We start from the raw sequence: 13,154 nt of genomic DNA on the forward strand, positions 1-13,154 counted from the left end.
AAATTTATGAGATCCCTCTGCTTTTTCAATTTTTTCATAACGTTTAAAGATCCAAAGAGAAACTATAGCGAGACGTATGCTCTCCTAAATACATGTTCCTATCACCGCTTCGTTATTTATCGGGGGAAAAAGCGTGCAATACTGTAATTTACTCTCATCTTACTTTTTCTTTCATTATATTCATAAATCGCTTTTCAGAAAACTATTTCACGTGTTTCAAGCATATATCTTGGTGCGCGAACATCTGCACAATAAGATATCGCGACAAGAGGAGGGCATTAACGACCGCCTTTATTTAAAATATATTCTCTGCGCATTTAAAATTTCCAGGAACAATTCCTTTTTCATTCTGTCGCATAACATGAACTCTATCCGCAAACGACTACAAAAATAAAATCTAACATTTATTTGGATATTTACAAAAATAATTTTCTAAACAGACCGAAGAACGACCAATTTATAAATTTTTATATAAATGAAGAAAAAATATAGATAAAAAAATTTGTTCTCCTTTTATTAACAGTCATTAACAGTTTTAATATAAAAAGATAATATTGCATAAAAGATGACAGGAAAAAAAAGAAGAAGAAAAATCCAATGAACATTGCAATGAAAAGTTCTGTGGAACAACTCGTGCAGATTTCTACAAGTGTGCGTGAATCACTGGTGGATTCTCAAAAATAATCGATTGAGTGCAAGACATCGATCGAACACGTAATCGGCAGGCTTATGTAAAACCGTGAGGGTGTAATGCAGCAGATTGAAATAATAATCGGGGAATCGAATTTGTTTGAATGAGAACAGGTGTCCGATCGAAGCCGTCACGTCGCCTCTGCACGCTATTAAAACGTATAAATAGAAACCGTTTGAATTTGATGTATGCCACGAACAGGGCTTGGTATTCGGCTGATCTCCCGCCGAAAGGTCCTCGGGAAACAATGCTTTCGATTGTTGCCACACGGTTCGTCTCGTCGGGTTGCCTCGAGGCTTTCACTGGTAATCTCAATTTTCTTCAAGATCTTCGGTGATTCTTTCAAATTTCCCTCCAAATTTGATCCAATTTAGCTCACGCAGAATTTGTAATCAATCGCATCGGAAAAAATTCTTTGTTCAATTAAAATCCATTGCGTTATAGTATTAGAAAAGAAAGATGGTTTTTGAAATTTTTTAACTTCGACGTATCTATAAATTGACTACTCTTCATTTTATTCTTATATATTGTGGTATTTTTAAATAAAAATCTGCCCTTCATATAATATTAATAAAATGTAAATTCAGCTAATTTTCAACTGCAGTTTCAGTTATAAAATTAGCCTGAATAGTATACACAAATTTCTTTTCATAATTAAGATCAACTCTTAATACTCATTACTGTACACAATGCAACTATTCACTTTCATATTTTATTCCATTCTACTCCTAACATATAAGCAATTTTTTCATCCCTCAATACCTCATATGTCCCGCAACATACATAAAACTTCGTTTTGTAAAACACGCTTCACCGAAATCATCGCAAAAATAAAAAAAAAGTGAAATACAGAATGATAAAGAGTTTGTACCTAAACAGCGAATCTCTTCTCTTTCGAACAGCATCGCCGGAAACTGAAGAGGCCACAGATACAGCCGTCGAACCGAACGGATTCACTTGGACACGCAACGCAATAATACCGAAGCATCGTGCATCAGAATCCACGATCGAACTTGTCGAAGAGTGCCGCGGAACGCTTACGGAATTTATAAGCGGCTTCATTTCGCGTCAAGGTGCCGGCTATTCGTAGAGTGCCGGCCTAATAATAAGCTCACTTCCGACTCGCAGGGAGTCGCGGGAGTATTGTGTGGCTGTCGCGTGCGCGAGATGCAAACCGCTTTCCCGCTTCCGTGACCACTTGCCTCGCAACAAGTCACGCTATGCACTCCTCTACAACGAGGAGTACGTGTAGCCACTGCAAATAATCGCAAGGTAAAAGGCAAATTTGTAAGCGACACACCTTTGCCGCGGTAATCTTATCGGCTTTATCGTCAGCTGTTTGCTGGGACGAAAGAGAGAAAGATAGGAATTGGATAGAGGGGCCATTGTTCGACTCCTCGATCAGCACTGTCCGAGGTAACTGTGCATACGTACACGGGGCCAGAATTTGGGAAGCTTCAGGAAATCACGGGTTGATCGTGGCATTGATGACGGTTCAGGGAATTGTCGGTTGAATTGAAAGACGAGAATGGCCGCGCGGAGGACTCCAAGGACCGTTCGGGGGTGAGTTTCGTGAAAGAAGTTGTTTACTTTTGGAGTACTTGCGTTATAATCTGTTTAAAAGAAATTGATTTGTTGAAAATCATTGAAAATCGATGAAAAGGGCGTAAGGTGCTTTTAAGTGCAACCTGCATTAAGAAACGTTTTTATTTCGTAGCAGAGTCGTTCAAAAACTGACGAAAGTAAAAAGAAAACATTGTGAGCAACTGTGTAAGCAATAGACAATCACTGGATGAAATTAAATTTTTGCAAAGGCTCAATTAAATCGTTCTAAAAACAAATTAAATCTAATGGAAACGACTCTTTTGTTTATAGACCAAAAGAAGTTATATAAATTGGCAAACTTTTAAAAGAAAAAATGCGAATAATAAATGTTGATTTCCAATTCTGTGTCAGAAGATATTCCGAAGCAAGATTTCTTTGGAAATGGATTTTTTACCAACAACGATTCTCTTTACCAGCAAAAATATTTAGTTTACCTTTCAGCAGAATTTCTCTGCAAAAATATTGGCCGCAAGAAATGAAGATTCGCAGAGATAGAAAATGATAAAGCAAGCCCGGTAAAAGTTGTAGAAACGAATAGAGCCTCCGGCAGTAATATAAATCGTCGATAATCCGAACGTATCGCTTGGAAGGTGATTTATTTTTCTTCGCGGCCGTTTGAAAACGGCGATATATCTAGCTGGAACTTAAATCGAGTGATTTTTATTGGTCAGAATAAAGAAAAAACAAGGTGAAACGTTGTTCCCATTGGAATAAATTGTCAATGGATTACCGAATGCGAAAAGCCAAAAACAGTTATTTAAGAGATATCGTTAAAAAGGAAGAGAGCGAAGTGGTAAAATATTTGACACTCCCAAGGAACAAGGCGTTTGCTGATAAAAAAGATCCAAGGAAGGGTGTAAGAGGCATGCGTAAATAACCTATGCAAATTTCGCACCGATTTCGGGCAACACCGCATCTCGTTCGTCCTTTTGTGATTCACAATGATTATCTAAGAACCGACCAGACAGAACGTTCTGTAGAAACGTGAACAGATTACACGATTCAGTGTAAGTTAACACTCGAGATTAAAAAAGTAGCGTTTCCCTCTTTTTCTTTATACATTATTTAAACAATATTTTTATTTATACTTCCTTCTTTTTCTAATTGGACGCTTAAGGACACATGCAGCCTGCTAACTTACTTTTATTTCTTTAATTTCTGTGTGCGTTATATCACAAGTCTCATGATTTCAATTTTCTCACACTGAAACAATCCTAAATCACTCCTTTCACAGTACCTCGGATGACTACGTTAGCAGACATTTCTACTACGAGTTCTCTCATTTTCGACTTCCTCAACGTTCTTTCAGATATAAATCAGTGTTACGAGAGACTTGTAGTGCAAACGTGTACCTATTAATCATCTAAACTTATTCTGTATACTATGTGCAGCCGAATAAATGGTGGGTCATCTATCGGAAGCTTATTCAAGGTCTTTTACGTAATACGTAGAGGAGCGCTATATTTCGTGAAGATATGATGGCGATAGTTCCTCGCAAAATCGTTTTTCATTCATAAAATTCCATATGTGCATACTTGTATAATTAGATATTTATAAAATTTCGATGTGAAATGTTCGCTAGAATTAAGCTTCCAGCGATATAAATTTTGTTTATTTTAAACTTATTAAGTGTCAAATAGAATTATGGGTTAGAATATGCATGTGCATATATGTAACTTACGGGCTAAATTTGATTGCAATTTTATTTATGGATAATTATGAGGAGTTGATTGTGTATGCATGTTTGAAGTTAATAATAAAGAAAATAATTATACCGATGAAAATGATTTTTAAACTTCTGTCAACATTCTCTACGCAATATTAAAGTTTTACAAAAATTTAAGACGAACTATCCTTTCTTTTTCCCGTGTAAAGAATAATATAAATTTATTCAAAGAAGAAAATTAAGATTGGTTAATATTTTTATAAGTGATTGCTCATCTTCATTCAATACAAAATTTTACAAAAATACATGACTTTCTCTTGATATTGTAAATTGGTATTGTGCAAACAGTACTATGCAGGTATATAAAAATAAATGTGGCACAGTTAATAATAGAATACTATATGATAAATGTACTATATTAATCATAACTATTTAAGCATATTTTTCATTTCACGAAAAGTAAATGTTTGTTATGTATCGCATACATAATGAAAGGCTCTCACACGAAGACGCTGAATCTATTTTTTATAAGAAATCAGGTTTCTCCTAGGTGTATCGTGGCACGATTTAGTGGACACCCTGTGTACTATACGGTGCATCGAAACAGCACGTAACGAACGCGAGTCATAAATACACCGGGCAACACAACGATATATCGAAGGTGCCCCCCTTTTTCCGCAAAACCGTCGAGACGCGCCGAAAATCCCGGCTACGCGATCGTCTTTCGCGTGTACGAGACCAGCTGGCAATTAATCTTTCCGCGATCCTCTCTGGCCAGCTCGTTTCTCTCGAACATGTGCCACGGTTCTCACCCTAAATCCCGCCAAGCGTGACGGGACTTCCACGCGCGTTGCAGGAGGAACGACGGGAACAAAGCTTACCGATTCGGGGGAAGAAAATGTTAACCGTACAATTCTTTCTCATCGAGGCATATCTCTGTAATTTTCTATAGCTTCTATCGATCTTCCTCTGCTATCCATTATCAGAGATGCTTTTCCAATATTTTTTTCAATACATTTCTTCTAACTTCTTATTACTAATGACAATTGGTCTTATATTTTTTAAGCCGTCTTTATTGGCTATTTGATGGTTCCATAAAATCTGGAACCATTTTGTATTTGTTATTGTTTTGACAATTTCAATCCCTCTACTGATTTATTTGAAATTTTTCACATAAGCTTTACTCCTTTCTTTTTTGTTTCAGTATCTCAATTAGAGCTTCTTTTTATTAAAGCTTTCATAAAACTTTTCCAACGATCTAGTTCAAAGTTTCCATCGAAATCCTTTTGTTTCTTTTCGCATTATCATTACAAATTCGATCTAAGAACATCGCAAATGGACGATGCTCTAAAAACGATGCCCTACGTGCTAAAATAACTGGTGGCACGGTAAAAAGTTCGATCCCGAGATATACATATATTTTCTCTGGCCCCAAAAATCGCAAACGATTTCCCTCGGAAAAATACACGCGGCGTGCGTACGCGCAAATGTTCTCGATACTTGAATAAATAACTGATTGCGCGAAATGCGATTTTGCAACGTTACGTAATTACCTGGCATTCCAGCGTCCTCTGAAGCGCGCGATGTAACGATAACACGAAAGAAGTCTGATGGTGATCCGACGAAGGTCTCTAAAGGAAGGACGTTGGTACGGTGGTATGCGCGGGCCGGACGAGGATGGAGGAAAGAGAGATCGTTTAAGCGGGAAAGAGCGAGAGAGCTTGCGCAACCGGTGCCCATCTGGCTAGAAAGCTTTTATCGCGCTTTTTCGGTACGATCGTCGACATAAGCGTGGGCGGCCTAATTCCCGCGGCTGTCGTTTCTGCAACGTATGTGTCCGGATCGACGATAGAAAGAACGGTCACCGGGGGAAGGGAGAGAGAGCGCTCTTACCCCTGTCGCGATCGGGATCACATGAAACTACTACGAAACACGCGAGCATTTCCCCAACTTTACGAGCCTCGGTTCCTTGAAAGCGTGGAACCGACCGTGGACGGCAAGCCTGGAGAAAAAACAGCAAGGCGCTAAGAGAGGACGGTTCGAAGCACGGACACGTAGAAGGAGGCGAGAGTGAAAGCTCGAAAGATCTCCAACTCTGAGAGGCGCTCGGTGGCGAAGGGGGGATTTTGAATGTTCGCGAGCTCAGAATTCAAGAGCGTAATGATCCGTCAATGCAAAAGGTTGACAAATTTAACAGTTGGCAATATATCCTGAAAATCTAGGAGGATCTACGAACTTGAGAATTAGAATATTTGCAATTCTGATAATTTGGATTCAGAGTTTCATTGTCTGAGAATTAAGGAATTTGAAGACTTAAGAGTTGAGAAGTTGGAAAATCGGAAAATCTGAAGGTGAAAAAATTTAAAAGTCTGAAAATTTCTAAATCTGCAGAGAGTCTAAAAATTTAATAATTTGGAAACCTGACGAAAGCAAGGAATTTAAAAGCACTGGGAAGCTAAAAAATTATAAATGGCTAAGCAACTGAGAAATATTACAACTACGAAACAGTAAGCCGACTAGACTATGAGAGAAGATCAAATGTTTAGAAATTCCATTAACAGGGTACAGTGTGATACATCGTGATGTGCAACTGCCAAGACCAAAGTCTGCTTTAGATGGAATCATCTGTTGGAATAATAAACTTAAATGCACGTCAGTGATTCAGTCTTTTCGCAGGAAAATCTAAGAGAAATTGGACGAAGCAACCCCTTATGAAATTATTTACAAACAGTGCAACCAATAATTTTAGATACGTATTTTCCAAGCAACTGGTGCAGTAAGCGATAGAAATGCTGTCGGTGGAACCAATCACGAGCTTGAAAGTTGATAAAAACGGACAATACGATCAATCTACCTTCAAATCGTGACTTCGTGCACGTCTCAGAAGCACAAGATTAGGGTCAGCGGAAAAGTAGAGCGATACCTTTTTTATACGACAGGCAATCTCTTCAGTTGCAAACAAATTTCTTATTGTTGATTGGTAACAGGTATAAATCAAAATGCAAAGAATTAAGACCGACAGTATAATACTTCCAATTGTTTACGCCTAATTAATCCAATTATCAACGCTTTGCCTGCTGATTCAATATTTCAACCCAAGAATTTCTTCAGACAGTTCCAACACCTTGCAACGTTTACAAAAGAAATAGTCTTAAATAAAATTAGAATATAAAGTTGTTCCAAACTTATTTATCTGTAATTTTTAAATGTAATTTTATTTTGTTTTCCTAAATTCTCTAGTACTACGATAATATCCTTTAAATCCATTTCTTAAAAACAATGTTTCTAAATATCTATAGGATTATAATTTTAACTATTTCCTGAAATATTTCTTTGCTTTTAACATTGGTATATAAATTTATAGGCCATCAGTGAATTTGCTTGATATTTGCTGGTGTTCGATATCATATTACAACATTTTTTATAATTCTCCAAACAAGTTTGCGGTGGCAACACGTCAGAAAACTATGGCCTTTTAGCGCCGATTTCAACGGGTTTACAAGCCGCTTTTTTTTCGTAAACGTCCAACCCACTATTTGTTAACGGGGCTCGAAACAGAAAGAATAGTGAAATTCGAGGCAAGGCGATAGTAAAAAAAAGAACGAACGCGAATGAAAGCGACGATAAAGCACGAACCTGTTCGAGGGAACAATACTGCACGTTAGTCAAGCGGAGATTTCAACTAGCGAGGAAGGTGAGAGGTCGTCCCGCGGGAGAAAAGAGTTCGAAAAGTCAATGCCTTGGAGCACTCGGTGTGCTTGTCAAATTGTTGCTCACTATCACTTTCTAAAGACACGAATTTCGTAGTCGGTGAACACAGTCGGTCCTTGCGATGGAGAACCTTCCAGCTCTCTTCAAATTGGAAGGTGGTATATTTATCGTATACTTCTTAAAATCCTAGATGCATATATTAAACGATTTATCGACGTGCCTATTATTAAACGAGGATCATTTTAAGTGAGGGGCTACAATTGGTACTTGTTCGAGTTGTTCCAACCTTTTAATGGCTACTTTTTATTTTATACATTTTGAAAGGTAGACTTGTATTTTTCATATTATTATACGTAATGACGTTTCTATTTTTTGAACAGAAAATAATTTGGAACGTAACGTCCTGATTTTTAATATTAATTATAGAATCGAACATTTTATTTGTTTTAATGTCAAACGTTAACTTTCTCCTATATCTAACTAATTAGCCAGGAAATTCAACTGAAATAAATGAAAACAAAAATTGAAATTCAACTTTTGTACCAAATTAAGTTTTAAAAATTGTAAAGTTTTTCAACACCCACAGCACTAATAAAATTACTTAAACCCTTGCTACCATATATATAGTACACTCGTTTATTAAATATAAAAAAGAAAATTAAATAAATGCAAATTAACTTAAAATCATGTATTAAATAAAACGAAAAAAAAAAGAAAAAACACCCATAACTCGCCTATTCTTCCAATCCCCGTAGCAAATTAATAAGAAGTCATTCAATATCCACTATCGGTGGTGCAGTTTGTCAAGCGGCACATAAAGAAAATCATTACGAATTCGTTTCACCTTTCGGCGCGGCTCGGCTGTCGCACAATTAAACCCGTAATTAAACGGAACAGAGGGGGATGGTTGATCAAGATTGAAGCGAGCCGGATTCGAAAGAAGCACGAAATTAGCTTTACTCACAGACGAGGCCCTTCGCGCGTGACAGGTGTGCTCGGAGGCGAAAGAGAGCTAGAGAAGAAAGAAACGCCCCGCGAAGGGGAACGGCGGGGCTATTACGACGCTATCTGTCCCAATTATACGACTTTAATTACGGGCAAATTACTTTACCGGTGCCATCGAGCATAACGAGTGCGAGTTACCCACGAGGCTAGGGGCCACGTTTTGCTTTTACAAACTGTTAATCAATTCACTTCGAAAAGATCACCGGTAATAAATAACCGTGTGTTTACATTTAAACGCAGAGTAAAAAAAAGGATTTTGTACCCCGGCTTTTACTGTAAAATGGCATTTTTAACGTAAATACCATCTAAGGGGAGATATGCAACTATTGGAACGCCGTGCAGCGAATGTTCCCTATAATTATGCTTAGCGACCACATAATGAAATCTATTTTACTGTTGTTATAATTAATGCACCTATTCTATGAATAGTTGTTGAACCAGTGTAAATTATAAACTTTCTTTTCAGTTTTTGTTCTATAGATTCGCAATTTTGTTGGTTGTACTCGTAGGAGAACTTAATCTGTTAGATACGGCAATGTAAATCACTTTATCCGACACGATTGCGTGTTTTCCTTCTTTTTAGTGATAACAGTCGTGCCTAGTATAGAAAACTATATTATGAATTAAAATGAAGGGAAAGAATGAAATAATTTAGGACACATTTGGAAACATTCAAAAGGTTTTTCTTGTAAAAAAAACTATACTAATTGGAAATTAATAACTCATGATGTATATCATAATATTAATTATTATCTTTCCAAAAGTTTAATTTATAACTGCAGAATTGAGGATTCCAAATTAAAAGCGATAAAAATGACAAAATTTATCAAATTCGCGGAAGCTAAAATAAATAAAATGGAATTTCTTGAAATAATTAAAATTATAAGTATTGTTTTCTATAACTGTCTCGGTTTCGAGTAAACGATACTCTTGCACAACTTTCCTCGGTCGAACCCTTTAATTAAAAATGACCTCATAAATCTGTGGTTGCTACACTTCAAAACGACTTAACGATGGAGAGAGGACGCGATCTCGGTGGCGAAATCGGCCCCTGTGACTGTCCAGTCATAGGATCTCACAGGATCCAAACGAATCGAACACGGCGATCGGTGAAAACGGGAAACGATCCTGGCGTTTCCTACGCACGCTCTTCCCTCCGCTCTATGTTTGGCGTTCGTAACGAAATTTATGCTTCCTGCCCGACCGTAATGCGACCACACGCTCGTTGCCAGTCATGTAATTTACATACGCTGCCGGTTTGCGCGGGCTTTGGCTATGATCGTGTCGTGATGAGGAAATCGCCGAAACGAACCTAACCGCGCCGCTCGAAAAAGGATAACATCCCTGTACACCATTTTGAAACACAGAATTTTTAGTTCGTTGTTCGAACTAAAAATTGTATCAAACAATATACTACTAGATATTAATAAATAGTAATGCTGCTGAGACAATCGATTAATGAGTAAACGTGCTGAAATACAACGTTTCGAAATATCATCCCTTTTCTGCTAAGAAGTACTTTGATTCTCATTAAAAATAATAGTATTCGATATAAAAGCTACACTTCGCTTTACACATATCTAAAATTACTAAAATTTGTAAAAAATAAATATTATCAAAGGTTCATTAAATTTTGAGGAACGCAGAGAAATTCGAAAGATTTGAAAGTGCGTATAAATAATGACATGGAAAATACCAACTTACTGTCAAGAATACATCTTCGATGTATTCATAATAAAGTTCTATCAAGTATTTAATATCAGGCTTTCTGGCAAGATACTCACGTTACATCATAATTTGCACAAGACACGGTGTACATGGTTAACTACGCGCTTAACAACACCGATAAATCTTTCATTGATAATTTCCTCCTCGAAAGAAATATTGAAACGTTCGCAGACTTCAATTTCCTTTACAAACGAATGCCACCTCCCTCTCTGGTCTACCGATCTTTCGGAGCAACAGTCGAGTAAAGAACAATTAATGGAGATTGATGTCTCTTAAGCCCGCATCGTGTAAGTTCCCTTCTTGGGGAACGGTTCTCGACATACGGGCGCAAATTTGTATCTCATGAACGAGCAGACTCGCCTACGTGAAATTCTAAAAATGTACGAGTTTCACGTTGCTTTCTCTTTTCGCTATCCAAAAAGTTGTAATTCGAAGAACTTTTATAAACAAATCTTTTTTTAAAATAATTATAAGTCAATGGAAATACGTAAATTTTTAGACACTGCTATGATAGTTCTACCTTTCATTGTTATACCAACAAAATACTTAAAATTCAAAGGTAACAAGTGTTTGCAATCCTTCATATAGATTCCTACATTCCACCTTTTTATTTTTGAAGAAATTTGAATTCAAAACAGGAACAATTCTTCGAATTCTTTACAACTAGGTATTTTCTATTTTCCTCCCTTTTCTGTTATTAAACAGTTGAAGAAAGGAAAAATTCTTTCATTTCCTAAAAACAGTTCCAAGCTACCGCTTCATATTTTACTGTTAAAAAGATTAAATTTTAGCGCGAGTAAGTCTTTCGTACTCCTCACGATAACTTCCAAATTAGAATTTCGTGCAACCAATACGATTCACCGTTTGTTTTCGCAATTGTTAGAAAAATGCATTTCTAACGCTCGCACGACGATTGCTCGCGAGATTCCGTCGTGTGTCACAGTATTGAAGCGCGCTGTTTCGTAATCGTGTACACTGAAAAAGCCCAGATGTACATATAAAGCGGCGGTATTTCTGAAAAACACTGAGAATACCCGGTGTCTTCCAACAGTTGTTCACGGTACGACGAGCAATTGGCGAGATCGTTTGAATTTCATTGTAAAATTAATCTGAGAACAGCGTTTGTACAAATTGATCGAAATTCCAGATCGTAGTTTAACTTTCGCAATTAGCGTGTCGGTGATCGACTTTAAGATAAGACCAGTTACTAGAGAAGTTGTTGTCTATGAATACTATGAATAGTGAGACTGAGCACTGGTTAAAGGTTCACGGAATAAAGATTAATAAGCCTCTTTTGTGAGCAGGCATCTAATAGCGGATCGAATGGTAGCTCTTGGCATTGAAGGATTCACGAGAAACTTGGAATTCCCTATCATCTGTACGCTGACGGTAGAACTGTGTGTAGAATTCTTGTGGAATAATGCCGCGGTGGAACCTCCATTATTCGAACCAATTATAATGTACGCTGTTCGAATAATAGATCGGCTTCCTTTTTACATATATCTAAATATATTATATTAATATTATTGCCCAAGTAGAATTGTATTAGCTCTCCAATTTCTTTTACAAAACTTCCTTTTAATACCATGACACTGTAACCTAATTTTTTCATTTTATTTTTCCTAAAATAATTTTTCATGTACAATATATCGTGACACTAATATACTAGAAAATCATACTAGGAAAATACTAGAAAAATACACTTCTTCATCCGTTTTCTACAATTACATATTTAGTGAAAATTATAAATTTATATTTTACAATTTTGTCGATTTTTCCTAACTTTCTAATCTTAATATTTCTTTTATTTCAAAGCATTTAAAAATAATACTCTCTGAGATTTAGCATTAAAAAAAAAATGAGAATATTCATAGAAATGCTTCAAAACGTTTATGAAAACATTTTAAGCAATAATTTTACTCCTTTCAACGTCTCTCTCCGTAGAAGGAAATGCAACCCTCTTCCATACTTAAAGCAAGGCCCATGATCTTCATCGAACTTCGCCAAATTTCAACAAACGCTCGGACTACTCTCCGGTTCGGTGTCAAAGAACACTTAAAACGAGCTCAAACACAATCGCCTAAAAATAGTTTCCCAGCAGGCCAGGAATCGCCGGTAGAAGAAACCGTCGAACGCGTTTCGATCTTCAATGCCTGTTTCAAAACCGGAAGATTCGCTCGGCAACCACGATGCGACCAACTGCATCGCCATCAAGCGGACAATTATTATTTCCCGGAACGGATCTCTCGTTTTCGTCCAGAAACGATAACAGTCGAAGCATCGAAAACAGTTCGTTCGGCGGTCATAAACAGGCGAATACGGTTCTGCGGACGGTTTCAACGGTATGTAAATCCACGGAGAAGAGGATCTTGGTCTCTGCTGAACAGAACAACTGCAGTGGGTGGCGGCTCGTTCCACACCAAACGAATTGCTTTCGCGTTCTAGATATCTGGAGTTTCACTAAAATTGAAATACGTTGTTGTCTACGTGCGAAAATATGTGATATTTCAGTCATCGCTCTGTTAAAATAAAATATAAACCTTAGGTAAAGTAGGTTAGCAATTTTTATCGAGTTTTGCAAACATCAACTGTTCTTATACCAAAAAAAATAATATCTGGGTACCTAACAGCTGTTGGTTCGAAATTTCAATAGAATTGTGAAATACTCGCGACAGATCTAAACTTTTCTACGAATACCTTTTTAATTTCAACAAAACTAGAGAAATCGAGTACAAATTAGAGAAAAAC

The 13,154-nt window shown here is 37.0% G+C and overlaps 1 protein-coding gene across 3 annotated transcripts in view; it reads right to left on the reverse strand.

Annotated features, from left to right (window-relative positions):
* The window catches only part of Atf3 (Activating transcription factor 3), a 30,606-nt gene that overhangs the window by 8,272 nt on the left and 9,180 nt on the right, over nt 1-13,154 (reverse strand). The window contains exon 1 of one of the 3 annotated variants that reach the window (XM_076908543.1): nt 1,563-1,683. The exons of the other annotated variants lie outside the window; for them this stretch is intronic. The gene's annotated coding sequence lies outside the window, so the exon portion shown is untranslated. Of the gene's footprint in view, nt 1-1,562; nt 1,684-13,154 lie in introns of those variants that run through there. 3 annotated transcript variants of the gene reach the window in all.

This window comes from Xylocopa sonorina, chromosome 1 (assembly GCF_050948175.1).
Source record: "Xylocopa sonorina isolate GNS202 chromosome 1, iyXylSono1_principal, whole genome shotgun sequence".
In the NCBI taxonomy this organism is placed as follows: Eukaryota; Metazoa; Arthropoda; class Insecta; order Hymenoptera; family Apidae; genus Xylocopa; species Xylocopa sonorina.